This window comes from Peromyscus leucopus, chromosome 5, assembly GCF_004664715.2.
Source record: "Peromyscus leucopus breed LL Stock chromosome 5, UCI_PerLeu_2.1, whole genome shotgun sequence".
Taxonomy (NCBI): Eukaryota; Metazoa; Chordata; class Mammalia; order Rodentia; family Cricetidae; genus Peromyscus; species Peromyscus leucopus.
In genome coordinates this window covers 82,038,451-82,051,772 of record NC_051067.1, presented here as the reverse complement: position 1 = coordinate 82,051,772, position 13,322 = coordinate 82,038,451, and positions in this window count along the sequence as shown.

Genomic DNA, 13,322 nt, shown 5'->3' with positions numbered 1-13,322 from the left:
TAAAACCACCAGCCATGAAATCGATACCCAACCCCCCATAAATCATGTGATAGATAGTATCTACTGATCAAAGAGTATTTTTCCCAGAGGACAAGTTCACACAAATCATAGACTCCTAAAGCAGGTAAGAGTTCTTTTTTTTTTTTTTCCTTACTGGGGATTAAAACCAAGTTCTTATGCTTGCCAAGTGGGCACTCTACCTCTGAGCACGCCCACCTGATGGGTCTCCTTTTATAAATGAGGCACAGAGTGAGCAGATATTCCTAGGGCTGCATGGTGTAGCAGAGCCTTGACTCAACCCAAGGTCTCTCTCTTTGCTCTTGTGGTCTTTGACTCCTAGACAAGACTTCAGCATCTATGCATCCTTTGGTGCCCTTACAGAACAGAACTCCAGGAAAACTGAGAGATGGCAAGTTTAACACCAGGCTTCAGCCACAGGGAAACTTCCAGATTGTGGGATATTATCAGGTGCTCATTTTGGACTAGCAGATCCCTAGAGACCTCAGAACCTGCTGATTCCACCTCCCCACCCCCCACCCCTGTGCTGGAAAGTCGGCCTCGTAGAACTGGGGATTGTTTCTTGGCTCCGTAGCTTCCTAGCAGAGGGCCTTTCTTTCTTTCTTTCTTTCTTTCTTTCTTTCTTTCTTTCTTTCTTTCTTTCTTTCTTTCTTTCTTTCTTCCTTCCTTCCTTCCTTCTCTTTCTTTCTTTCTTTCTTCTTTCTTTCTTTCTTTCTTTTTCTTTCTCTCTTTCTTTTTTTAAATTTATTTATGTTCGTTGGTATTTTGCCTGCATGTATGTCTGTGTGAGGGTGTCAGACACCCTGGAACTGGAGTTGCAGACAGGTGTGAGCTAAGTGGGTGCGGGGAATTGAACTCGGGTCCTTGAGAAGAGCAGACAGTGCTCTTAACTGCTGAGCCATTTCTCCAACCCTGAGGATGTTTCTTTTGTGGAAGAAAATTTAAAGTCTTCTGACTTTGAGTTCATGAAGAGTCATGAGAGAAAATGATCACCTTGTACCGAGCAGTTGTTTAATTCAGGCAAATAGAGAGCTGGAAAAAACAATCAGAATATTGGTTTGGCTGAGAGATTGTTTGATTTGGTCATCATAGGGAAGCTGGTGCTTTAGTCTTGCTTCCTGGAGAGGACCTTTCTTATCCCACAGCCAGTCATGCTTAGGCTCTTCTTCTTTGTCTTGACTTGTCCCAAACCCAGCCTGTCTCCTCTTGCTTGAAGAAGCTCACTGTGTTCCTTGCTCACACCTTTCCTTTCCTTTTGCTCTGTTTTCTCTGGCCCACTCTCTTACGGAAAGGGAACGACTGTACAGGGTATGTGTTATTCCACACTTCTTGGACGATATATGTATGTTTTAATCACGAACCGGATGTTCTGAACTATTGGCTCCAGACTTAACAGCTACCATTTCTGGAAAGTGTGTCACATGTCAGGCACACTGTCACTGCATTTATTTAGCAAGTTCAGCCATAATGGTGACCACATGGGAACCCAGGCTGTAGTACAGTAACTTACACAAGGCTGTGTGTGTAGCTGGAGCATGGACATTGGCTTGTTGGGTTGGTTCTTAGTTACTTAATTTCTAAAGGTTGCTTAGAATGATAGCAGAGAGGCTAAGCCCATAGACTCTGGAGCCAAGTGACCTTGCTCACATGTTGGCTTTGACACTTCTGAGCAGGTAGGTCAAGCAAGTGGGTAGGAAATGACACTTTAAAAAATCTATTTTTATTATTTTTAAGTGTGTGTGTGTGTGTGTATGTAAATATATATGTATGTATATATGAATTTATTAAATCAAATCATCTTATTGGCTCTGTTCCTCTAGAGAGCCCTGACTAATATGCTCCCTTTTTTATTCATGGGATCAGTTCATCAGAGCTTGTGAATCTTGGGTGAGTGTGAGAAGAGACACTAGTCCACGCTAAATGTGGATGTCAACACTTGCCTTCAGGGCCCAGCAGAAGAGAGCACATGCCAGCAAATGTAGAGACAGGATTTAAGAGGATGGGCTCAGCTATTGCTTTATCCCAGCCCTCAACTACAGCAGGCATTCCCAGAGAACCCTACATGCCACTCAGGTCAGCGGAGCAGGAGGCCTGACCGGATCCTCACCTCTTCTGTTCTTCCAAGTTCAATTCCCCAGTCTTAGCCTCAGCTCTGTAGCAGACCACCTGCAGGCGCCTCTCCACTTCTCCTCTTCTTCTCTGCCCCCACCTCCAGCAGATCACACAGATCTTCTCCAGCCCTCCTCCCCACTCATCCTGCTATCCCTACCTCCAGCAGATCACACAGATCTTCTCCAGCCCTCCTCCCCACTCATCCTGCTATCCCCACCTCCAGCAGATCACACAGATCTTCTCCAGCCCTCCTCCCCACTCATCCTGCTATCCCCACCTCCAGCAGATCACACAGATCTTCTCCAGCCCTCCTCCCCACTCATCCTGCTATCCCTACCTCCAGCAGATCACACAGATCTTCTCCAGCCCTCCTCCCCACTCATCCTGCTATCCCCACCTCCAGCAGATCACACAGATCTTCTCCAGCCCTCCTCCCCACTCATCCTGCTATCCCCACCTCCAGCAGATCACACAGATCTTCTCCAGCCCTCCTCCCCACTCATCCTGCTATCCCCACCTCCAGCAGATCACACAGATCTTCTCCAGCCCTCCTCCCCACTCATCCTGCTATCCCCACCTCCAGCAGATCACACAGATCTTCTCCAGCCCTCCTCCCCACTCATCCTGCTATCCCCACCCTCACCTCCAGCAGATCACACAGATCTTCTCTAGCCCTCCTCCCCACTCACCTGTTATCCCCACCCCACCTCCAGCAGGCTTTCTCTGGGAACCCCCCAGCCAAGCCTGACAGAGAAGCAAGTAGGCTAGCAAAGCAGATAGACAAGCTTCAGATCTTCACTCTCCCTCTCTCCTCCAATCCAATCCCCCAGTCTCATCCCTAGCTCTGGAGCAGACTACCTGTTGTGGCCTCTCCCCACTCCCTGTCCCCATCCCCAGGGGACTGAGCAGATCCTGGTAGAACACCCTGCTTTCTTTCCTTCCTCCTGTGGACCCCCTCAGCCCTTACTCCTAGCCCATTCCCATTCTTAAGTGTCAGGTCCCAATACCTAGGAACTTTTACCTAGCCCCCTCAGTGGCCATAATTATCAGGATCCCAGAAGAGTGTCCTACTGGCCACCACACTTTCCTCAGAACCACAGAGGGCAACAGAGACCAAGGAACAAAACGCCCATCCAACAAAGACAGGACATCAGCACCTAGAAATAAAATAAACCCAGATGCCTAGATGCCAGTGTAAAAACACAATCAATACCAGTCAGGACAAAATGTTTCAACTAGAGCCCAGCAATGCTATCACAGTAGGCCCTGAGTATTGCAATCAATATACCTGAAACTCAGGACAAGGACCTTAAAATAGCCTTTATGACTATGATAGAGGTCTTTAAAAAGTAAATGAATAAATCCCTTTTTTAAAGAAATCTATGAAAGGTCTACTTTAGTGACCAGCCTAGCGAATAATCTAGCTGTCATCATAGAGCCTTTGTCCAGTGACTGATGGAGTCAGATACAGAGATCCACGGCCAGGCACCAGGCTGAGCTCCGGGAATCCAGTTGATGAGACAGAGGAGGGATAGTGCAGGCAAGGGACATCGAGATCATGATGGGAGGATGTGCAGAGATGACCGGCCACACTAGTGGAAGCCCATGAACTATGGACTGGTGGCTGTGGAGCCCCTATGGGACTGGACTAGGCCCTTTGGATATGGAAGATGGTTGTTTGGCTCGAACTGTTTGCAGGGCACCTAGGCAGGGGGATCAGGATCTGTCCCTGGTGTATGGGCAGGCTTCTGGAACCCGGTGCCTGTGGTGTGACACCTTGCACAGCCTTGGTGCAGTGGGAAGGGGCTTGGACCTGCCTAGGCTCGGTGTGCTGGGCTCTGCTGACTCACCATGGGAGACCTCGATTTGGGGGATGTGGGGATGTGGGGTGGCTTGGGAAAGAGGCTGGGGGTGGAGGAGGGAGGAGGGGGATCTGTGGGTAGTATATGGAGTGAGTAGAAAATTTCTTATATACATACTTTTTTTTTTTTGATTTTTCGAGACAGGGTTTCTCTGTGTAGCTTTGCGCCTTTCCTGGAACTCACTTGATAGCCCAGGCTGGCCTCGAACTCACAGAGATCCGCCTGGCTCTGCCTCCCGAGTGCTGGGATTAAAGGCGTGCGCCACCACCGCCCGGCTGAAAATTTCTTAATAAAGAAAAATGAAAGAAAAAAAAAAGGGAAATCTATGAAAATACTAAGAGCCTAGCAGTGGCGGCACATCTTTAATCCTAGCACTTGGATGGCAGAAACATGTGGCTCTCTGAGTTCAAGGCCAACCTGGTCTACAGAGTGAGTTCTAAGACAGCCATGGCTATGCAGAGAAACCCAGATTCAAAAATCCAAAACCAAACCAAACAAAAAACCAAACCAAACCAAAACTAAATAAAAAATAACCAACCCACAAACAAACGAACAAACAAACAATCCAGGAAATCTGGGCCAGTATGAAAAGGCTAAATCTAAGAATAATAGGAATAGAGGAAGGAAGAGAAACCCAGGTCAAAGGCCCAGAAACTATTTTTAACAAAATCATAGAAGAAAATTTCCCCATCCTAAAGAAGGAAATGCCTATTAAGGTACAAGAAGCATACAGAACACCAAATATACTGGACCAGAAAAGAAAGTCTGCATAGCACATAATAATCAAAACACTAAATGTACAGAACAAAAGAAAGAATATTAAAAGCTTCAAGGGAAAAAAGACCAAGTAAGATATAAGGGCAGACATATTAGAATAACATCTGACTTCTCAATGGAGACTCAAAACCGGAAGAGCCTGGACAGATGTGCTGCAGACTCTAAGAGAGCACAGATGCCAGCCAAGACTACTATACACAGCAAAATGCTCTGTCATAATAAATGGAGAAAATAAGACATTCCATGATAAAACCAAATTTAAGCAGTATCTGTCTATGAATCTATCCCTATAGAAGGTACTAGAAGGAAAACTGTAACCTAAAGAGGTTAATCACACTGAAGAAAACACAAGGAATAAATAATCTCAGACTAGCAAATCAAAAGAGGGGAACAGACAGACAGACAACACACACACACACACACACACACACACACACACACACACACACCCCAAGAGCTAAATAATAGGAATCAACAAGCGCTGCTCATTGATCTTTCTTAACATTAATGGTCTCAATCTCTCAATAAAAAGATACAGGCTAGATGTGAAAACAGGATCCATCCTTCTACTGAATCCACGAAGTACACCTTAACATCAAGGACAGATGTCACCACAGGGTAAAAGGATGAAAAAAGATATTCCAAACAAATGGACCTAAAATGCAAGCTGGTGCAGCCACTTTAGAATCTGACAAAATCGAATTCAAACCAAATCTAGTCAAAAAGAAATAGGGAAGGATACTACATGCTAATCAAAGGAAAAAAATCCACCAGGAGATCATTGCAATTCTTAACACCTATGCACCAAACACGAGGGCACCCAAGTTGGTAAAGAAACACCACTACAGCTTTAATCACTTACTGACCCCACACAGTGACAGTGGGAGATGTCAATATACCAGCCACTCTTGCTAACAGACAGGTCATCCAGACATCAACAAAACAGAGAAATGCTGGAGCTAACCGACATTATAAACCCAATGGACCCAACAAATACCTACAGAACATTTCACCCGAGCACAAAAGAATGTACCTTCTTCTCAGCACCTCATGGAACTTACTCCAAAATTAACCACACACTAGGTCACAAAGCAAGTCTCAACAGATACAAGAAAATTGAAATAACACACTTCATCCTATCGGACCACCACAGATTAAAACTGGATACCATTATCAACAACAGAAAGAACAGAAAGCTTACAAACTCGTGGAAATGGAACAACTTACTACTGAATGAAAAACTGGCTGACAGAAATTAAGATATTAAAGACTTTCTAGAATTGAATGAAAATGAAAACACAGCATACCCAAACTTATGGGACACAATGAAGGAAGTTCTAAGAGGCAAGTTCATAGCACTAAGTGCCTTTAAAAAAATGGAGAGATCTCATACTAGTAACTTAACAGCTCCAGAACAAAGGAAAGAAATCACACCCAAAAGGAGCAGACAGCAAGAAATAACCAAACTCAGGGCTGAAATGAATGAAATAGAAACACAGTACAAAGACTCAACAAAACAAAGCTCCTTTGAGAAAATCAGTAAGATTGACAAACCCTTATCCAAATCAACTAAAAGGCAGAGTACCAATACTAGCAAAGTTGAAACGAAAAGGGGGACATAACAATAGACATCAAGAAAATCCAGAGAACCATAAGGACATATTTTAAAAATCTGTACTCTATCAAATTGAAAAATCTAAAAAAAAATTAACTTTCTTGATACATACTACTTACCAAAGTTAAATCAAGATCAGATAAACAAGTTAAATAGGTCTATAGCCCTAGTGGATGCAGTCATTTAAAGTTTCCTAACAAAAAACCTAGGGCCAGACTGTTTTAGCATGGAATTCTATCAGGCTTTCAAAAAAGAGTTAATGCCAATACTCCTCAAATTATTCCACAAAATAGAAACAGAAGGAATGTTGCCCAATTTGTTTTATGAGGCCACAATTACCCTGATATTCAAACCAAGTAAAGACCCAACAGAGAAAGAGAATTATAGACCAATTTCCTTATGAACATAGATGCAAAAAGTCTCAATAAAATACTAGCAAACTGAACCCCCCAAAAACACATAAAAAAGACCATCCACCATGATCGAGTAGGTTTCACCCCAGAGATGCAGGGAGGATGGTTCAACAAATGTAAATTGATAAATGTAACCCACCACATAAACAAACTGAAAGAAAAAAAATTCACCTGATCATTTTATTAGATGCAGAAAAGACCTTTGACAAAATCCAACACTCCTTCATGATAAAAATCCTGGAGAGGTCAGGGATACAAGGGACATACCTAAACATAATAAAGACAGTTTACAGCAAGCCCATAGCCAAGGTCAACTTAAATGGAGAGGAACTCAAAGCAATTCCGCTAAAGTCAGGAACAAGACACAGTTGTCCACTCTCTCCATACATTGTGTCAGGGCTTCCCCGTCCTCTTTTTAAATTTTATCTTATTTTTTTTTTATTTTATTTTATTCATATTTTTCTTCTCTCTTTTTACCCAACTGGTCCTTTGTGTATATATTCTGGCTTCGAGTTTAGTGTTTTTATGGGATTTCTGAGTGTGCAAATGAGTGGGTCTCTGTTTCTTGTGCCTTCTCTTGCGTCCTTTTCTTTTGTCTGTTTTGTCCTATTTTAATGTTTTAGTTTTTGTTTTATTATATTATATTATCCATTAGAAGTCTGTTTGTTCTTTATTGAGAGACAGAAGGAGGTGTAACTGGATGGGAGGCGAGGTGGGGAGGAGCCGGGAGGAATGCAGGGAAGGGAAACCATAGTCAGGATACATTATGTGAGAAAAAAAATCCATTTTCAATAAAAGGAAAAAAATTACAAAAAAGCATAAAGAAATAAAAAGAGAATGGGCTCAGAGGCTCTCCAAAGTGGGATGAAAAATCACCTCCACAGTGTCAAGCATCAGTGATTCTACAGCCATGGGAAAATCAGTGTAACCAATTATCCTTGGAAGGACTGTGGTCAGTTAAGCTTCAGGAAATCTCAGTAAGATCTCTTAGGCCTGAGTCCAGCTGGCCCTCATGAAACAATGAGTTAGCAATGTCAGAATTCTAAATTCTCAAACGAGCCCGGCTACGGTGGTCCCTAACTCTCCCTTGCCTCCATTTCCCTGCCTGCCAAATGCCATTGGTCTCCCTGGGTGATTCTGAGGCATAACCAACAGAAAGGATTAGGGGCCCAACCACCATTCAAATGGCTAATAAATGTGGTATTTTGTAGTCAATTATTTGCATCTAAACCTTTTATATTCTTGCTTGGCATCCTACACCCCTGTCTGTCTTCTTGGGCTTTTCTGCCTGCTCCTTATGAAGGACCAGAGATACGATGTCAATATGGTGTCTTGAGTTACAATTACAGTCTGGAGGTAGAGAGAACTGGTCATGCTGTGAAATTTAAAGCAGTGGTGGTTCAGGGGAGAAACTCACCTAAGAGGCTTTGCTAGCAAACAAAGAAGCAGTTAGAAAAGAATGCCACAGCAGCCCTGAGTGTCACGACGCCATGTGGGCGTTGGTGTCTGTGCTCAGGTCAGACAGTGCCTGGACAAAATGTAACAGAGAGATTCCAAAGGCTGAGAAAAATAATATACTTGCCAGTGTGTTGGAAATTAAAGTGATTCCCCGAGCATAAATAATGAACATAACATTGATTGAAGTAAATGATGTACTGTGCTTTATAAATGTTATTTGAATAACTGATATTGTACTTTGCTGGGCTATGGTTTCACATGCATTCGGTTATGCATTTTAATGTCCCCCCCCCTCCAAACAGTCTTTCAAATCAGTATAAATTGCTGTGCCTAGCAGGCATGTCTTGATCTTTAGCTGCCATGACAACAGGATACAGAGAAATGCATTTTCATAACAATTGCTAGCGATGTTGAGAATCACTGTTACTTTGTGTCAGGGAACAGCTGGCTATGGGAAGAAAACAGCATTGTTTCCCTTAACTTGAAAGCTTTTGTTGTAATAATTGAAAAAATAGGTAGAAAAATTGTTGTTTAAGGATAAAGTGGGTAGGTGGGAACAAAGCCCTAGAATGCAGGAGGTGGCTGGAGGAGGGAGAGGGGAGAGGGAGGGGGAGAGAGATATGGGGGAGGGAAGAAGAGAGAAAGAGAGGAGGGAGGGAGAGTGGGAGGGGGCAGGGAGGGAGAGGGAAAGAGGAGGGGCCAGGGAGGAAGAGGGAGAGAGTTGTGAGAGAATGATCTTGGTGGTTTGCAGAAGCTGTTTCCTTAAGGTCTGTGGTTAGCTCGGTCCTTGGCTGGGGTTGCAGGTCTGTGGTAGAGAGCTTGCCCATGGTGAGCAGAGCCTTGGAGATGAACAAAGAAGCTCGTTCCCTAGTCTGTGGCACCACTGGCAATTGTGTGTGTGTAGGCCACTGGGTGTGAGCTTGAGAAGGGAACTTTAGGAGTCTGGTGGATTCTGTCCTTGTTTCCTAGCTTACCTGTTGTGTTACTTACCCGTTCCCGGACCCAAACCTCCGAACAGAGCCAAAGCATCCTCTGTCTCCCTCTTTTTATACACGTATGTTGTGTGTGTTGTTTGTGTGCATGTGTGCCTGTTTGTGTTGAGGCACAAGGTTGCTGCTGGGTGACTTTTTGATCTCTTTCCACCTTACATATTAAGGCAAGGTCTCTCATTGAATCCACACTGGTTGTGAGATTTTGGGATTCCCTGACTCTGCCTTTCTGAAGGCTGGGATTACAGGCAGCCATGATGCTCACCTGACTTTTATATGGCCCTGGGGATCCAAACTCTTGTCCTCAAATGTATGTATCTCCTAGCCATCTCCCCAGCCTACCTTTCTCTTTAGGAACTGATTCTCTCTGGAGTTTTGTTACAGTGGCAGGAGGCTGATTTACAGAGGTGAGAGATTACCCTGGGTTATCTGTGTGGGCCCTTGTACACGCATAAATGTCCCTAGAAGAGGACCAAAGAGAGATTTGATACAAGTGGAGAAGGTGGTATAGAGATGGAGCAGGAGCTTTGGAGGCATGGCCTCATGTGAGACAGGAAGGTGTGAGAAGGAACAGGAAACAGATTCCCCGGGAGTCTCCGGGAAATGCTCCGTTCTTTGATGTCAGCTGAGTAACAGTGATTTCAGACGTCTGCCTGCTAGAACTGTGTGAGGCTAAATTTCTGTCGTCTTAAACTGCCACGTGTGTGCTCGCCTGTTACCCAGTACTACAAGCATGTCGCCACAGGAAAACAAAGACACAGTTAATTGAAAGAGGCTAAATGTGAAATCCTAAGGGGCGGCGGCTGGCCAGAGGTTTGTAACAAGAGCAAAGGCTTGTGAAGGGTGTCTGAATGTCACTGGTCTTTTTCCTTTGTTTAATTTACATTACTTTTCTCATCTTTTCTTGCTGGTTCGTCCTGTAAGTCAATGACTCCCATTCCAGGCATACACCATTTTCTACCTCTTCTCTTTTACCTGGGCCACTCTGTCACCCTGGGTCCTTTTAGCCCTTGGTGCTTCTTTGGGTCCTGTCTTCTTGTGTCATATTCTCCTTGGATGATCCCTTCCACCCCCAGGACCTCAGCCAATCCCTCCATTGCTTCCAAAGTTCGTTATTTACACTTCCTCCCTCCTTTTATTCTAGGTTCGTGTCTGATTCTGTGCTTGTGTGTTAGCTTTCTGTGACTGTACCAAAATACTCGAGCTAATCAACTTAAAACAGAGAGCATCTTTTTTTTTTTTTTTTTTTTTTTTTTTTTTTTTTTTTTTTTTTTTTTTTGGCTTATACTTTTTGAAGTTCCAGTTCATGGTTATCAACCTCATTGCTTTTGGGCCTGCGGTGAGGCAGTACATCCTGTTGGGAGTGTGTGGCAGAGCAAACCATCCCTTCACGGCAGGTTCAGGAAGAAAGAAAGAATCGAACTATGTAAACAGGTACTTCCTCAGAACTCTACCCGAGACAGCTGAAACTGGGAGTGGGCCTGTAAAGCAGGCAACCAGACAGGGCCTGTAGACCGAATCGTTCGCCATCTGACCAGCAATAAGGGCTTCGTCACGGGTGGCTGGCAGAGCTCAGCTAAGCACAGCACGACGCGGGAGTCAAGCTGTTGAAACTCCTGTGGATGAGGAATTGGGACAGGGCAGAAGGAAAAGAGCGCATCACCTCGTGTCTCATTTCCGGTGTTTGTGGAGCACATAGGATGGTAGGAACACAAACCGGGGAGCCAGACGAACCCTGGCTTTTACCTGGCAGGTGTAATTACAGTGAAGAACAGGTTGCAGTGGAATTCTGGGACTGACCTTAAAGAGTCGGAGCCTGGGGGCCAGAAGAGATGTGCGGCAACCCAAGGACTCCCAAGAGAAGTCATGAGTGGATGGCCGGAATAGGAAACGATGATTTCTGGGGCTGGAGAGATGACCCGGCAGAGGAGCACCAACTGCCCTGGCCGAGGACTTGAGCTGGGTGCCCAGTACCCACATGGTGGCTTGCAACCATCTGTAACTCTAGTTTCCAGGGGATCCTGTGCCTTCTTTGGCTCTCCCCAGCACCAGGTTATTTTCTGGTTCCCCAGACATATGGTTGAAATTCTTGTTACTTGATAGCTGGGCTCCATTTCCCTTTAAAGATTTGTTTTCATGTGTGTGAGTGTTTTGCTCCTCCGTGTGTATGTGCACTACATACATGCAGTGCCTAGGATGCTGACAAGTGACCTCAGGACCTGCTAGAGCAGTGGTTCTCAACCTGTGGGTCACAACCCCTCTGAGGTCGAATGACCCTTTCACAAGGGTCACCAAAAACCATTGGAAAACACAAGTATTTAAAATATGATTCAGAACAGTAGCAAAATTACAGTTATGAGGTAGGGATGAAAATAATTTTATGGTTGGGGGTCACCACAACACGAGGAACTGTATTAAAGGGTCACAGCATTGGGAAGTTCCTGACTACTGAGCCATCTCTCCAGCCCCTAAAATATGCATTTCCGTGTCTTTTCTAGTATTCCATCCTGTCACGAAGGAGGAAGCCCTATGCCTGGCAAACTGTTCCTTTGGGTTCCGGAAGAAGCTTGCTCCACACTTGGGAATCCTGCTATAGTGAGAATCCCACCATAGCAGATGTCTGTGTAACAGGTTGTGTCAGGCAAGGCTGTCAGCTCTGAGTGGGTCACAGAACAGGACAGGGTTCTACAGCCAGTCCAGGCTGTGGCACAGGCAGCCCCAGGACTATAACGTCAGGAAATCCCTCTCAGCGGCAGGAGAAAACGATAGAAGCCTCATTGAACCATAGCACAGCTGCACTGAAACACTCGAGCCTCCTGTGATCCAGAGGCTGTGAGACAAATGGAGGAGCCACTTGACAGGAGCAATTGACCCTGACATTGACAGGAGTCAGGGCCACTCTTACAACAGTCGAGGAGAAACTCGGATGCCTCTTGGTCCATCCTTGATCAGCTATGACACTATGTGGGCAAGTGAAGACATGATCTTGATCTGAGACAGGCATGGTGACCGGAAGCACAGGATCCTCAGCAACAAGTTCCTGGTCAGCAAACGACCCGAGAGATCTGCGCAAGTGGTTGTTGAGGTTGAGTGTGTTGTGGAGGGCATTGTGGAGGAGGGGGCCGTGGGTGGTTGTTGTGGTCCCAAGGCCAACTACTGAGCGGTAGCTGTTGTTCACTAACCTTCCTTTTCAGATGTGGGTCTGGATGTGGTACAAGGCATGCGCTGTGGTGGGTGATAAGCACTGCCCCTCTGTCCTGGTTGGTTTGGTCAACTTGATACAAGCTGCAATTATCTCAGAAGAGAGAGCCACAATTGAGAAAATACCTTAAGACTGGCCTTTAGGCAAGTCTGTGGGGGCATTTCCATAATTAGTGATTGAAGTGGGAGTGCCTGGCCCACTGTGGGTGGTGCCAGTCCTGGGGAGGTGGTCCTGAGTGGAGATGAAAGGCTGAGCACACCATGGACAGCAAGCAAGGAGTCAGTACCAGTCCTCCATGGCCTCTGCTGCAGGTTTTGCCCTTAGGTTCCTGAGTTGAGTTCCTGCCTTGGCTGCCCTTTATTAACAAGCCAAACAAATCCTTTTCTCCCGAAGCTGCTCTTGGTTTTGTTATTTTTTGTCACAGCAGCAGAAGCCCTAAGGCACCCTCTGATTCTCCTCTGAGAAGGAAGCTGCCCGTAGATGGCAAAACACAAACACCCCCAAATCAAACACAACAAACTCCAATGCATCTCTCTCAGGGCTTTCTTTAGCTGCGAAGGCCACCTTGCCCTTCCAAGGGCAGCCTACATCATGACACAGCCGTGGCATTTTGTCCTACCCTGTAGGCCATTAGCATTCCAAAGCTCCTCATCACTTTGGTTGAGCTCTGATAAATGTGTGCTTTTTTTTTGTTTCCCCCACACCCTGCTCCCAGAGAGGGTCTCTCTGCAGAGCCCTGGCCATCCTGGAGCTCACTCTGTAGACCAGGCTGGCCTTGAACTCAGAGATCTGCTGGCCTCTGCCTCCCGAGTGCTGGGATTAAAGATGTGTGCCACCATGCCTGGCCCTGTGCTACTGTTTAATTCTTCTGTTTCT